This window comes from Armigeres subalbatus, unplaced genomic scaffold, assembly GCF_024139115.2.
Source record: "Armigeres subalbatus isolate Guangzhou_Male unplaced genomic scaffold, GZ_Asu_2 Contig515, whole genome shotgun sequence".
In the NCBI taxonomy this organism is placed as follows: Eukaryota; Metazoa; Arthropoda; class Insecta; order Diptera; family Culicidae; genus Armigeres; species Armigeres subalbatus.
The window spans coordinates 935,039-950,596 of NW_026943277.1; the positions used below are offsets into that span (position 1 = coordinate 935,039).

The 15,558-nt window shown below is 42.6% G+C and overlaps 1 long non-coding RNA gene and 1 pseudogene across 1 annotated transcript; both read left to right on the forward strand.

Moving 5' to 3' along the window:
- The first annotated feature begins 272 nt into the window (after window positions 1–272).
- Window positions 273–12,468, forward strand: LOC134204295 (uncharacterized). Its single transcript, XR_009977825.1, has 3 exons — window positions 273–438; window positions 535–789; window positions 12,299–12,468. It is a non-coding gene; the product is annotated as an uncharacterized LOC134204295 (long non-coding RNA).
- An 883-nt stretch (window positions 12,469–13,351) lies between these two features.
- On the forward strand, window positions 13,352–15,144 carry LOC134204286 (eukaryotic translation initiation factor 3 subunit G-like; annotated as a pseudogene).
- The last annotated feature ends 414 nt before the right edge of the window (window positions 15,145–15,558 follow it).

The window sequence follows — 15,558 nt, forward strand, 5'->3', positions numbered from 1 at the left end:
AAAAAGCAATGTAAACGCTAATAAAAGATGTAATATAGCATCATTTTGTATGTATTTTCACATCGCCCTTAAATTACACAAACCCAAAACCTATCGGTTGGCTGTACGTTAATTTAGTGTAATATTAAAATATTTAGAAATAGGATATTACATATAAACAGATGCAACCAAGTGGTTCTAATGCATTTGTGTAGTATTACACAAGTTAGATGGAATATCACATTCTAAAGATATGCAATTTTGAATCTAGCAACACTGTCTCAGTTTTCATTTCACTTCGGTCGTCCGGTCGTCATCGTTCGGTACAGAACTTCATCGGACGAAGATTAGCCCGATTTTTTGTATGTTTTTCCGCGATTTCCGCGAAAATGCAAAGTAATTTATAAAGTGACCATCCACCACGACATCATCCACATCCACGGAACATCGCCAGCAAAGGTAAGTTCAATAAAATATGTAAAATTGATTAAAATTAAATACTTTCAATGACGCTATACGGCAGAAATTTTCTAACCTGTTTTTTTTTTGTCTAAGGTTTTCATATATCGATGCACCTACTGTCGAAGAAGCAGCGGAAGACTCACGGTGGACCCTAGGCAAAACAATGTCGGATCCGTGCGTTTCGCACGAAGCAAATGGAGAATATGTACGGCAAAACTTCCACGACCGGTTGTCGGACTTCCCAACCTGTATGATTTGCATGCTAGCTGATGAATAGCAGAACGATACTGGTTGGTATTTCAGCGGAATACCCAAATTTGCTTCGTCGGAACATAAAATGAACTTAACGTGAGTATTCGCTTATGGGTGGTACCAGAGTGCAATATTGTTTCTTGTTGTCCTAAAGCTTGCCAGTGGAACGGCAACTTAAACGACAAATTTTACAGAAAATATATGGGCTTACTGTCAAATCTTGCCGTTTCCGTCGCCGTTCCGCCGCATCAATTGCTTAGAAGAAGATTCTACATATTTACAATCGGCAGTCTGTAGAAAAATATTACAAAAGTTGTATTGTGTTCTGAAAGGAAACCGTTGTACAGTCCGAAAGAAGTATCTTGTGAATTCCTTTGGGATACCAAATAAAATAGGGCTGCGAAAGGAATTCTTGAAATATTCCAAAAGAGATTCATAAATCAATTTTACAGGGACTTGGGGACTCTAATGGAATATAAATAAACCGACCTAGCGATTTTCCGAAGATTCTAAATGAAATCATTCGGCGAATCTATGTGGGCTTCACAGTCTTGCCGCGTGCTGTTACGCTTTAGGCTGTTAGGCGGAGTGCTTTTGGGATTTCTTTGAGAATTCTCAATGGAATCTTTCGAGGATTCCCATTGACGTCGTTCGATGTCGAAATGTTTTTTTAAATCCAAATTAAATCGTTTGGGGATTCATAACGGAGTGCTTTACGGATTCCCAATGGATTCCTTTGAAGATTCTCAGTGGAATGATTTGGGGATTCCCATTATAATCGTTTGAATATTTCAATTGGGGATTCATGTAGGAATCCATCTGCAAATCGTTTGAGTATTTATGTCGGAATGTTTGGGAATTCAACGGAATTTTTCAGCTTATCCAGATTGATTTTTAACGTAGTGCATTAGGGATTCCTTTGCGGACTCCCATTGAAGCAGATTTCAATTAAAATCCTTCAAGAAATCCCAATTGAATGAAATTTGGGGATTCATAACGGAGTGCTTTAGGGATTCCCAATGGATTCCTTTGAGGATTTTCAATGAAATCATCTGAGGATTGTCATACTCAGGTAACCTATACATAGCACTATATTTCGCCTATTCGGCTACATAGGGCTGTTAGAGTCAATAGAGTCAATGTAAAACTTGTTAGCTCTGGAGATTGGAGATTTCAATTGGATTGGATTGGATTGGAGATTTCAATTGAAATCGTTTGGAGATTCACGTTGAAATCCTTAAGGAAATCCCAATGGAATCGTTTAGAAATTCAAAACGGAGTGCTTTAAGGATACCCAATGGATTTCTTTGAAGATTCTCGGCGGAATATTTTGAGGATTCCCATTGCAATCGTTTGGAGATTTCAATTGAAATCATTTGGGGATTCATGTCGGAATCATTCAGGAATTTCCAATGGAATCGTTTGGGGTTTCTCATTGAAATCGTTTGAGGATTTTTGTCGGTGTTCTTCTGGAAATCGTTTGCGTATTCATGTCGGAATGCTTCATGGGAATATTCGTCGGAATATTTTAGGAAATCAAAATTGAATCGTTTGGGAATTCATAACGGAGTGCTTTAGGGATTCTCAATGGATTCCTTCGAATATTCTCAATGGAATAATTTGGGGAATCGTTTGAGGATTTATGTCGGATTTTTTTTAGTAAATCCCAATGAAATCGTTTGTGGATTCCTAACGGAATGCTTTAGGGATTTCTAATGGTTTTCTTTGAGGATTCTCAATGGAATTATTTGGGGATTCCCATTGACGTCGTTTGGGGATTCATGTCGGAATCCTTCAGGAGATCCCATTGGTTTACTTTGAGGATTCATGTCGAAATGTTTCAGAAAATCCCGATGGAATCGTTTGGGGATTCATGTCGGAGTATTTCAGGAAAATCCAATGGAATCGTTCATAGTTCAAAACCAAGTGCTTTAAGGATTCTCAATGGTTTTCTTTTATGATTCTCAATCAAATCATTTGGAGATTCCCATTGCAATCGTTTGGATACTTCAATTGAAATTATTTGGAGATTGATGTCGGAATGATTCAGCATATCCCAATGGAATCGTTAGGGGATTCAAATCCGAGCAGGAGTAAATAAATCTATTATACTCCATCCTGTTATTGATACCTTACACTGGTATGAACTAGGTGTGCCTAACTGGTTATCTGCTGAAACAAATAATACCTAAAAATAATATGCAAACTAATTCAAGCCTAACTCATTCACTTATTACAATACCGAACGCATAACAAATTATTATTCGTGTGGTATTAAAATATTTGAGCATAGTATTTGTTATTCATTTGCATTCATTTTTGTTATTTTTTGTTTGTTTTTTATACCTTATGCAAGCCAAGTTCCTACCAACTTCTGTTATAGAGGTCGTCGTACCTGCTCGGGTAATAGAGTGCTTTATGGATTCTCAATGAATTATTTTTAGGATTCTCAATGAAATCATTTGCGGATTCCCATTGAAATCATTTGGAAGTTTTCAGATAAATCTTCAGGGGATTCATAACAGAGTGCTTCAAAGATTCCCATCGGATTTCTTTAAGAATTTTCGATTAAATCATTTGCGGATTCTCATCAAATCGAGATCAGGGATTGAATCCAAAAGATAATGAATAAATCTTTCACTTATCAACCCTGTATACATCTACAATACGTATCATACCGTGAAAGACTTTTTCGCAAGCTGTCATGATAAAGAACTGATTCGGGGACTGTTCCTGAAATGAATCTCTGCGAACTACAGGAATGTGTGGAGTCCCGGAAGGAATCCCAGGGGTATTCTAAAAGGATTCTGCGAAATTTGGAAAGGATTTCCAGCGAAACATCGGATTCTCAGCAGAATTCCGAAGTCCCGGAGCGATTCCCAGTAGAATGCCGAAAAAATCAGCAGATTCCCGGCAGGATTCTCAGCGAGGACCCGGAATTATGCCCAGAATACTGAAAAAAAATCCTAACGGAAGCCCAGAAGGATTTCCAGCGGAATCCCGAAGGAATCCCAACGGAATCCAGGAAATCTTCCCAGAGAAATTCCGGAAGGGTTTTCTGCGGAATTGCGAAAGAATTCTGTGCGAAAACGTGGATAGCATCTCAGCAGAATTCCAGAAGGGTTTCCTGGAGTCCAGGAAGAATTCCGGAAGGATTCCTTAATGATTTCCAGCAAAATCTCACTAGAATTCCCAGCATAATTCCGGAATGATTCCCAGCGGAATTTCGGAAAAATTCTTTATGGAATCCCGGAATGATTCTCAGCGGAAAGATGGGACTGGGAACTTCTGGGTAAATTTCTGTGAGAGGTACTGGAGCAATTTTAAGGGGAACACCTGGAAAAATTCCAAAAGAACTGCTGAAGCAAGTCCAGTGGGAACTCTTAAAGTAATTCCAAATGAAACTACTGGAGAAATTTTAAAAGCACCACTGAAGCAATTCCATTAGGAACTCCTAGAGCGATTTCAGCAATTTTAGAAGGAACTCCTGGAGTAATTCCGTTGAGAGCTCCTGGAGCAATTCCAACGGGAGCTACTGGAGGAATTCAAAAAGAACGGTTGAATCAATGCCCAAGAAGAACTTCTGGAGAGGGATCTCCTGGAGGAATTCCAAGAGATCAGCTGTTCCAGTGAGAACTCCTGGAGCAATTCCAAAAGGAACAATTCCAAGTGGAACACCTGAAGGAATTCTAAACGAACTGATAAAGCAATTCTTGTAGAAACTCCTAGAGTGATTTCGATAGGAACTTCTGGAGGAACTCTACAAGAACTGCTGAAGTAGTTCCGATGGGAACCAATGGAGCAATTTCCAATGATAGCTTCTAGAGCAAATCCAAAGGAAAGTTCTGGAGGAATTCTAAAATAACTGTTGAAGCAAGTCCAAGAGGAACTCATGGAGCAATTGCAGTGGGAACTCCAGGAGCAATTCCAAGGGGAGTCCTGGAGAAATTTTAGAAGAATTGCTGAAGCAATGCCAGTAAACCCTAGAGCGATTTCGATAGAAGAGGAGGGAGCAATTCCAAAAGGAGCCTCTTGAATTAGTGAGAACTCCTGGACCAATTCCAAGGGGATCTCCTGGAGAAATTCTAAGAAAACTGCTGAAGAACTTTCAGTAGGAACTCCTAGAGCGATTTCGATAGGAACTCCTGGTGCAATTTCAGAAGGACTCCGTTAGTAATTCCAAAAGGATCTCCTAGGAACTCCATGATAGTTGCTGAAGTAATTCCAGCGAGAACACCTGTAGCAATTCCCATGAGAGATCTGGAGGAATTCTAAAAAAACTGCTTAAGCTCCATTGGAAACTCCTGGATCAATTCCAATATGAACTTCTGGAGCAACTCCAGAGGGAACTGCTGGAGGAATTCTTGATGAACTGTTGAAGCAATTCCAAGAATAAATCCCAGAGGAATTCCAAGAGAACTACTTATGTAATTCCAGTGAGAGCTTCTGGATCAAATCCAGTGAGAGCTCCTGGAGCAAATCCAAAGGGGAACTCCTGGAGGAATTCCAAGGGAAACTACTGGAGAAATTCTAAAAGAACTGCTGAAGCAAATCCAGTGAAAACTCTTAGAGCGATTTCGATAGGAGCTCCTGGAGCTATTCTAGGAGGAACTCCTGGAGGTATTCCAGTAGGAACTCATGGAGCAATTGCAGTGTGAACTCCTGGAACAATTCCAAGAGGAACCTCTTGAACCAGTGCGAACTCCTGGAGCAATTCCAAGGGGAGCTCCTGGAGGAATTCCGAGAAAACTGCTGAAGCAATTCTAAGAGGAACTCCTGAAGGAATTCTTAAAGAACTACTGTATCAACACCTGTGAAAGCTCCTGGTGGAGCAATTTCAATAGGAACTCCTGGAGCAATTTCAGAAGAAACTCCTGGAGCAATTCCAAAAGGATCTCCTTGAGAATTCCAATAGAACTGCTGGAGTAATTCCAGCGAAAACGCCTGGAGCAATTCCGATGGGAACTCCTGGAGGAGTTTGGAGTGCTTAAGCAATTCCATTGGGAACTCCTAGATCAATTCCTGTGAGAGCTCCTGGAGCAGTTCCAATATGAACTTCTGGATCAATTACAGTGGGAACTGCTGAAGGAATTCTTGAAGAACTGTTGAAGCCAATTCAAGAGGAACTCCTTCAGGAATTCCAAGAGAACTACTTATGTAGTGAGAGCTCCTGAAGCAACTCCAAAAGGGAACTCCTGTAGGAATTCAAAAAATTTTGAATATTGGAGCAATTCCAAGATGAACCTCTTGAACCAGTGGGAACTCCTGGATCAATTCTTAGGGGATCTTCTGGAGGAATTCTAAGAAAACCCCTGAAGCAATTCCAGGAGGAACTCCAGGAGCAAATTCCTCCGAATTCCTCCGGAAGTTCTTCCAGGAAGTTCCTTCGGGAAATCCTCCGGAAGTTCCTTCGGGAAATCCTCCGGAAGTTCCTTCGGGAATTCCTCCGGAAGTTCCTTCCTCCTTCCGGAGGAATTCCTTCCTCCTTCCGGAGGAATTCCGGAGGAACTTTCGGAGGAATTCCCGGAGGAACTTCCGGAGGAATTCCGGAGGAACTTCCGGAGGAATTCGGAGGAACTTCCGGAGGAATTCCCGGAGGAACTTCCGAGGAATTCCCGGAGGAACTTCCGGAGGAATTCTCGGAGGAACATTCGGAGGAATTCCCGGAGGAACTTCCGGAGGAATTCCCGGAGGAACTTCCGGAGGAATTCCTGAGGAACTTCCGGAGGAATTCCCGGAGGAACTTCCGGAGGAATTCCGGAGGAATCCTGAGGAACTTCGGAGGAATTCGGAGGAACTTCCGGAGGAATTCCCGGAGGAACTTCCGGAGGAATTCCCGGAGGAACTTCCGGAGGAATTCCCGGAGGAACTTCCGGAGGAATTCCCGGAGGAACTTCCGGAGGAATTCCCGGAGGAAATTCCGGAGGAATTCCCGGAGGAACTTCCGGAGGAATTCCCGGAGGAACTTCCGAAGGAATTCCTGGAGGAACTTCCCAAAGAATTCCTGGAGGAACTTCCCAAGGAATTCCTGGAGGAACTTCCGAAAGAATGCCTGGAGGATTTTCCGAAGTTATTCCTGGAAGAACTTCCAAAGGAATTTCTGGAAGAACTTCCGAAGGAATTTCTGGAAGAACTTCCGAAGGAATTTCTGGAGGAACTTCCGAAGGAATTCCTGGAGGAACTTCCGAAGGAATTCCTGGAGGAACTTCCGAAGGAATTCCTGGAGGAACTTCCGAAGGAATTCCTGGAGGAACTTCCGAAGGAATTCCTGGAGGAACTTCCGAAGGAATTCCTGGAGGAACTTCCGAAGGAATTCCTGGAGGAACTTCCGAAGGAATTCCTGGAGGAACTTCCGAAGGAATTCCTGGAGGAACTTCCGAAGGAATTCCTGGAGGAACTTCCGAAGGAATTCCTGGAAGAACTTCTGAAGGAATTCCTGGAAGAACTTCCGAAGGAATCCCTGGAGGAACTTCCGAAGGAATCCCTGAAGGAACTTCCGAAGGAATCCCTGGAGGAACTTCCGAAAGAATGCCTGGAGGATTTTCCGAAGTTATTCCTGGAAGAACTTCCAAAGGAATTTCTGGAAGAACTTCCGAAGGAATTTCTGGAAGAACTTCCGAAGGAATTTCTGGAAGAACTTCCGAAGGAATCCCTGGAGGAACTTCCGAAAGAATGCCTGGAGGATTTTCCGAAGTTATTCCTGGAAGAACTTCCAAAGGAATTTCTGGAAGAACTTCCGAAGGAATTTCTGGAAGAACTTCCGAAGGAATTTCTGGAGGAACTTCCGAAGGAATTCCTGGAGGAACTTTCGAAGGAATTCCTGGAGGATCTTCCGAAGGAATTCCTGGAGGAACTTCCGAAAGAATGCCTGGAGGAACTTCCGAAGGAATCCCTGAAAGAACTTCTGAAGGAATTCCTGGAGGAACTTCCGAAGAAATTCCTAGAGGAACTTCCGAAGGAACTCTTGGAGGAACTTCCGAAGGAATTCCTGGAGGAACTTCCGAAGGAATCCCTGAAGGATCTACCGAAGGAATTCTTTGAGGAACTTCCGTATGAATTCCTGGAGGAACTTTTCGAAGGAATTCCTGGAGGAACTTCCGAAGGAATTCCTGGAGGATCTTCCGAAGGAATTCTTGGAGGAACTTCCGAAGGAATTCCTGGAGGAACTTCCGAAGGAATTCCTGGAGGAACTTCCGAAGGAATTCCTGGAGGAACTTCCGAAGGAATTCCTGGAGGAACTTCCGAAGGAATTCCTGGAGGAACTTCCGAAGGAATTCCTGGAAGAACTTCCGAAAGAATTCCTGGAGGAACTTCCGAAGGAATTCCTGAAGGAACTTCCGAAGGAACTTCCGAAGGAATTCCTGGAGGAACTTCCGAAGGAATTCCTGGAAGAACTTCCGAAGGAATTCCTGGAGGATCTTCCGAAGGAATTCCTGGAGGAACTTCCGAAGGAATTCCTGGAGGAACTTCCGAAAGAATTCCTGGAGGAACTTCCGAAGGAATTCCTGGAGGATCTTCCGAAGGAATTCCTGAAGGAACTTCCGAAGGAATTCCTGGAGGAACTTCCGAAGGAATTCCTGGAAGAACTTCCGAATGAATTCCTGGAGGAACTTCCGGAGGAATTCCTGGAAGAATATTCCGAAGGAATTCCTGGAGGAACTTTCTTAGGAATTCCTGGAAGAACTTCCGAATGAACTGCTGGAGGAACTTCTTTGGGAATTCCTGGAGGAACTTCCTTAGGAATTCCAGGAGGAACTTTCGAAGGAACTCCTGGAGGAACTTCCGAAAGAATTTGTCTTATTTGTCTTATTTGCTTTATTTGTTTTATTGGTCTTATTTGTTTAATTTGGCTTATTTGTTTGATTTGTCTTTTTTGTCTTATTTATTTTCAATTGTTTATCTCATCTCATTCCTATATTTGATATCTTCGTGTTCACAAATAGGAATACGCTTTTTTCTAGTGTCACGCTGTTGGAATATCAGGTAGTGTGCGACGCTTCGCTGTAGATCGAAGATGGATAAGAAGCGGGCGCCGGTTAGTTGTAGTTGCTCTTTGGTATAGATTAAGGAAGTTTGTTATGGATTATTGTTGAATAAAGAGAACTGCAGCTGCTGGCAGAATTATCAGTCAGTAGCCTGCCGTGGTGTAGAGAGGGAACTCTAGTTGTTATTTTTCGTGAGGGGGTTCCCTTATCTGGCCAACAGGTTATGGGCCCAGGAACGATTCCCATTCTCCATATTAGTGGGATGTTATTGCCGTCGACGTTATCGCAGTGGGATCATGGATCGGCCGCATAAGTCGCGTGGCGCAGTGGGATCATGGATCAGCCACGTAAGTCTTGGGTAGCGCCGGACAGCATTCATCAGGAGGCTGGAACGTTCGGTAGGATGCTGGCTGGTCAGCGTCCAGGAGGAGCGTCGGAACATTCAGGAGCTGGTGCTGTGCAAACGTCGGATAGAGGCCATTTGTACGGGCAACGAATTTGGACCAGGAGGAATTGTTCCAGCGAGGAGGAGCTCTGGACGGGAGGCTCGGTGTTAGGAGGAGCCAGGAGAGTTGCGAGGCGTGCACACTAAGGAGGAGTGTTGGAATATCAGGTAGTGTGCGACGCTTCGCTGTAGATCGAAGATGGATAAGAAGCGGGCGCCGGTTAGTTGTAGTTGCTCTTTGGTATAGATTAAGGAAGTTTGTTATGGATTATTGTATATACCTATTGTTGAATAAAGAGAACTGCAGCTGCTGGCAGAATTATCAGTCAGTAGCCTGCCGTGGTGTAGAGAGGGAACTCTAGTTGTTATTCTTTGTGAGGGGGTTCCCTTCTACGGCCAACACACGCTAGATACAAAGTTGACGGACTTTCTATCGCTCTCATCGCTCCTTTCCTGCCGTGCGCCACAAGAAAATATGTTGTTGGCTGCTCTCCCGAAATGGTAACTTTTGTATGGAATTTAAAAAACTTGGTTGAAGTAAAAAGAGCTTCCTGCAAAATTTATTGCGGTGACATATACTTTTTATTACATCAAAATGATCGTTGGAAAAATTCAAAACTTTCGTCAGTTGGGTTTTGCGAAATTCGGTTCCTTTGTGCCTCAAATCATCGGAGAGGGGTACTGATAAGCGATAGTTTCAGTTGTGCAATTGTTCAGTTATTAGAACTTAATTCAAATTTGGGAAATAGTAGAACTCCTGGAGCAATTCCAGTGGACACTCCTAGAGCGATTTCGGCAGGAACTCCTGGAGCAATTCTACAAGAACTGCTGAAGCAATCCAGTGGGAACTCCTGGAACCATTTCAGTGAGAGATCCTGGAGCAATTCCAATAGGAACTTCTGGAGAACTTCTAGTGGGAGCTGCTGAAGAATTTATTGAAGAACTGTTCAAGGAAACTACTTAAGCGGAACTCCAGGATCGATTCCAAAGAGATCTCATGGATAAATTCCAAGAGAACTGCGGAAGCAATTTTAAGAGGAGCTCCTGGATCAATTTCAGTGGGAACTCAAGGGGGAACTTTTCCAAGAGGAACTCCTGGAGGAATTCTAAAAGAACTTCTGAACAAGCTTCTGAAGCAATTCCAGTGTAAATTCCAGTGGGAGCTACTGGATCAAAACCTGTGAGTGCTCCTGGAGTAACTCCAAAGAGGAACTCCTGGAGGAATTCAGAAAAGTTCCTGAAGCAATTCCAGTGGACACTCCTAGAGCGATTTCAGTAGAAACTCCTGGAGGAATTCCAGTGAGAGCTCCTAGATCAATTCCAATGGGAGCTCATGCAGTAATTTCAGTGAGAACTTCTGGAGCAATCCTAAATGGAACTCCTAGAGCAATTCCAATAAACACCACTGAAGGACTTCTAAAAGAACTGCTGAAGCGATTCCATTGAGAATTTTTGAAGCAATTGCAGTGATAGGTCCTGGAGCAATTTCAAGAGGAACTCAAAGATGAATTCAAAAAGAACTGTTGAAGCAACTCCAGTAGGAACTTCTGGAGCAATTGCAGTGGAAACTCCTAAGACAATTCCGAAGCGGAACTCTTGGAGAAATTCTAAAAGAACTGCTGAAGCAATTCCAGTGGAAACTACTAGTGCGATTTCGATAGGAGCTTCTGGAGCTATTCTAGGAGGAACATCTGGAGGAATTCTACAAGAACTGCTGAACCAGTTCCAGTAGAAACTCATGGAGCAATTCCACTGTGAGGACCAGTGGGAATTGCAGTATGAACATTGGGGAAATTCTAGGAAGAACCTCTTGAACCAGTGGGAACTCCTGGATCAATTCTAAGGAGATCTCCTGGAGGAATTCTAATAAAACTGCTGAAGTAATTCCAGGAGAAACTCCTGGAGCAATCCAGTGGAAACTCCTGGATGAATTCCAGTGAGAACTCCTGAAGCATTTCCAAGGGCCTGAAAAATTTCGATGGGAACTCCTGGAGCAATTCTACAAAAACTGCTAAAGCAATCCAGTGGGTACCCCTGGAACCATTCCAGTGAGAGCCCCTGGAGCAATTCCAATAGAAACTTCTGGAGAACTTATAGTGGGAGATGCTAGAGGAATTCTTGAAGAACTGTTCAAACAATTCCAAGATAATCTCCTGGATGAGAATGAAGAGAAAAACATTAGCGGAACTCCAGGATCGATTCCAAAGAGATTCCAAGTGAACTGCGGAAGCAATTCCAGTGGGAGCTCCTCGAGCAATTCCAAGAGGAACTCCTGGAGCAATTCCAGTGGAAGCGATTTGTAGAAACAACTCCTGGAGGAATTCTACAAGAACTGCTGAAGCAATTCCAGTGGGAACTCCTGGAGCAATTCCAATATGAGCTTCTGGAGCAAACATTGGAGCTGGGTTAAGCACTTGTATGACCAAAAATAGTCTTCTTCGGCTTAAAAACTAGCTAATTCAGCTAAAATTGTTTGTCGGGAGCTGCTGAAGGAATTCTTGAAGAACTGTTAAAGCAATTCCAAGAGAATCTCCTGGAGCAATTTCAAGAGAACTACTTAAGCAATTTAAATGGGAACTCCTGGAGCAATTCCAACGGGATCTTCCGGAGAAATTTCAAGAGAACTGCGAAAGCAATTCCAGTGGGAGCTCCTGTAGCTTTTGCAAAAGGAACTTCTGGAGGAATTCTTAAGGAACTGCTGAAGCAATTCCAGTGTAAACTCCTGGAGTAATCTAGTGGGAATTCCTGGATCAATTCTAGTGGGAAATACTGGAGCTATTCCAAGGGAACCTTCGGTAGGATTTCTAAGAGAACTGCTGAAGTAATTCCAAGAGAAACTCCTGGAGCAATTCCATTGAAAATTCCTAGGCCGATTTCGATAGGAACTCCTGGATCAATGCCAGAAGCAACTCCTGGAGGAATTCTACAAGAACTGCTGGAGCAATTCCAGTGGGAACTGGAGAAATTGCAGTGGGACTCTTAAACAAATTCTTGAGAAATTTCTGGGGGAGTTTCTGGAGCATTTTCAGAAGGAACGCTTATTGGAGAATAAAAACTATCCTTATCGAGTAAGAATAATCTTTATCGAGTGGAAGTTTGTAGCCTCAATCGGCAATGAAATAAATATCATCGATCCGCACCTGTTTTTACTATTAATTTTTTTTGCGTTTTTCAGCATCTAAATTCTTTCAAGACCATCGTTGCGCCGCTCGGATATAACTCGTCTGGACCTGGCCTGCGAGTTTCAAGTAGCTGCTCACCTACCGCCATGTTATTTAATAAAAAAATAGATCCAGAACATAGGCGCAAATTCAATAGTAATTAATAAAGTTATGATCAAAAAAATCTCAAAATACTAATTTAATCATCAAAACAATCGCACCTCCTCGAAAATAACTGTATTTCAACATATTTTACCATGCTTATCGGACTGTATTACATCTTTTTCTTTTACATCGCTATGGTTACGTCGTCTTTTTGATTACATCGGTAAAAATTACATCGCTCCTACTTATTACACAGCAAGCTCTTGAGTACATCGTGCAGTGTAATATTAAACAATCGATGGACTTAGGTGGTTGCAGCGATTTCGATGTAATATTCAACAACTTTTTTTGCTGTGTGGGTAGTGACTCAAAATTGAGTTCAAGGCCATGAACTCAATTTTGTCTTGAGCCAGTTTTTACGATTTTGAGTTATGGAACGTACACACGGTCAAGCAGTTCGACCAACATTGACTCCACCTCCCGTTTATTCAAACATTCATCAATTTTTATCAACACCGACACGAACAATCAATTTATTCGACCAACAATATCACACACGAACGACCGAAGCACCAACTCGAGCACCAACCATCAAAAAATATATGGGGTTTGTGCAACTTCACTACAAATGCTCAAACATGTTCGGCGAACCTTGACTCCACCCCCGACAACTCAAACCAAAATCAAACCGTTTTAATTTTTCTCAACCGAGCCGCCAACTGTCAAATGGTTGTTCGAACAACTTCACACACGTTCCAACAAAGCAGCAACCGAAGCGTTTTCTTGGGGGTGGAGTCAATGTTCGTCGAACTGCTTGACTGGTGTGTACGTAGCATTAAACTGACCCAAATTTGAGTTGAGCCAAACGAGCGTGTTTATCTCATCTCAGGTCGACATAAAACTAAGTCGACATGAAACTAAATTCTGACAGAATTGTCATTCGCTCGATCGGCCATTTTTGTAGTGCTGGTAAAAATCGTAGGCACGAAAAAAGTTATTTTACGGTTTTGTGCAAAATTTCTTTATAAATAATCAGTTAAAAAGTTGCAAAAGGAAGTGTAAGTTCCAATCTAAATAGTTTTTTTGTTTCACTTGAGGAAACCTTCGCGAAGATATATTTTGTAAAATAAAATTGGTGTTAATCACGTTTCGTCATCTAACAAAATATGCCAAGCAGACACGAAAGCATTTTGCAAGCTGTCATTTTTTTCTCGTGGTTCTTTGTCTTTCCTCAGACGATGCCTGCGCTAGACGAAATCAAATCCTCCTGGGCCGATGAAGTGGAGTTAGATTCCGGCTCGTTGCCGCCGCCGACGGAAATTATCGAAAATGGCCAAAAGGTCGTCACCGAGCATAAATACAAAGATGACAAAAAGGTGAAGGCGGCACGGACGTATAAGATAACGCGACTGGAGGTTCCGAAGAGCATCGCCAAGCGGAAGAACTGGAAAAATTCGGCGACGCGGGGAATGATAAGCCCGGACCGAACCCAGGAACAACAATGGTTTCGGAAGATATCTACATGCAGTTTGTTAGCAACAAGGAGGAGGAGCAAAAGTCGGAAAATCCGCTAGATTCGGTAAAGAACATTGCCAAGTGTCGGAATTGCGAGGGCGAACATTGGTCGGTGCAGTGCCCATACAGGGCGCAGTACGAATCTGGAAAAGCTAAACCAGCTATACAAGGTGAGATTGATAACCTTTGCATGGGGAACTGTTGTAATCATTTTGTTTATAAACTGTTGGCTCTAAGCAGTTTAAAGTCTTTCGGAATATTTGCATTTAGATAGTATTTTATCGAAATTATGCCTGTTATTCTTTTTTCCGTGGCATATAGGGCATCTCGCTTTAATAGGATGTTATTTTTTTTTCTATAATGTTTCACATTTCTTTTCTTTTATTTGAGTTTTCTCTTTTTTATTCAATATTGCATTAATTTCATATTCCATCATCCAAAAAAATTAAATAAACATTCCTCGCGTGATTTTTGAAAACGTCGTAAGTCCAAATGAGAGACTCTCTTTCATAACGCTCCCTTTTGCTAATATTTAGGCTAGTTTCAAATTTGTTGCAATATTTTCACCTCAGCACACTAGACAAAGCCATTTTCTTCAGATCGGTGCTGGAAAATCCAATGTGAATGTTAGAATGGCTTTGTAATAATCGAAAGAGAAAGTAAACAACGAGAGGCTCTCTTTTGGATTTACGACGTTTTCAAAAATCACGCCAGATTCATTTTTTTTTTCAACTGCGATATTGTGAAGCAGAATCATATTTTACTGTTTTACAATTCCAGTGCCCCAAGAAATGGCCCCAACAACTACGAAGAGCGGCAAATACGTTCCCTGAGTATGCGCGAAAGCCAGAAGCCGGGTATGGGTGGCAACCCGAGAGGACGCGACGACACCACTGCCATCCGTATTTCTAATCTGTCGGAGGCGATGACGGAAGCCGATCTGGAGGAGTTGGTGAAGAGGATTGGTCCGCACAGCAAGATGTTTTGGCTCGCGACAAGAACACCGGTCTGTGCAAAGGGTTCGCCTACGTACACTTCAAATCTCGCCGCGACGCTGCTACTGCTATTGAGCTTCTCAATGGGCACGGCTACGATCATTTGATCTTGAATGTCGAATGGTCCAAACCGCAGAATCCGCAGTAGGAATTGTTGCAGAGTTGGGAATTAGGAACTAAGTTGTGGTGCGCGTTATATTATGCTTCATGCTAAGATGTGCTTTCCAATATATGGCGAACTGGAATTAATGTTGTTTGACGCTTTCCTTCTATTGACGAAGAATTCCGAAATCAATGTCCGATGTCTACGTTGCAGTTTTTCAAGCTATGTGCACGCTACGTCCACGCAAAGTACGCAGCTTCAAATGGAGTAATGCATACGTATACGTGTCCACGACTACATTTGATGCTGGGTACCTTGCGTGGACGCGGCGTGCCCGTAGCTAGAAAAAAACACTTCGAGGAACACTTAAATAGCGATGGAAGTACAGCAAGTAAAGGTCAAGGTAGCGGAGGAGTCGACTACGTCAGTTCAGCGGACGATGGAAACCATTACCTTGAACTACCGGATGAGTTGAAGGGGACAAAGGGTCATATGCCCCATCTACAAGAAAGGCGACAAGCTGAAGTGCGAGAACTTTCGAACAATTACCATCGCA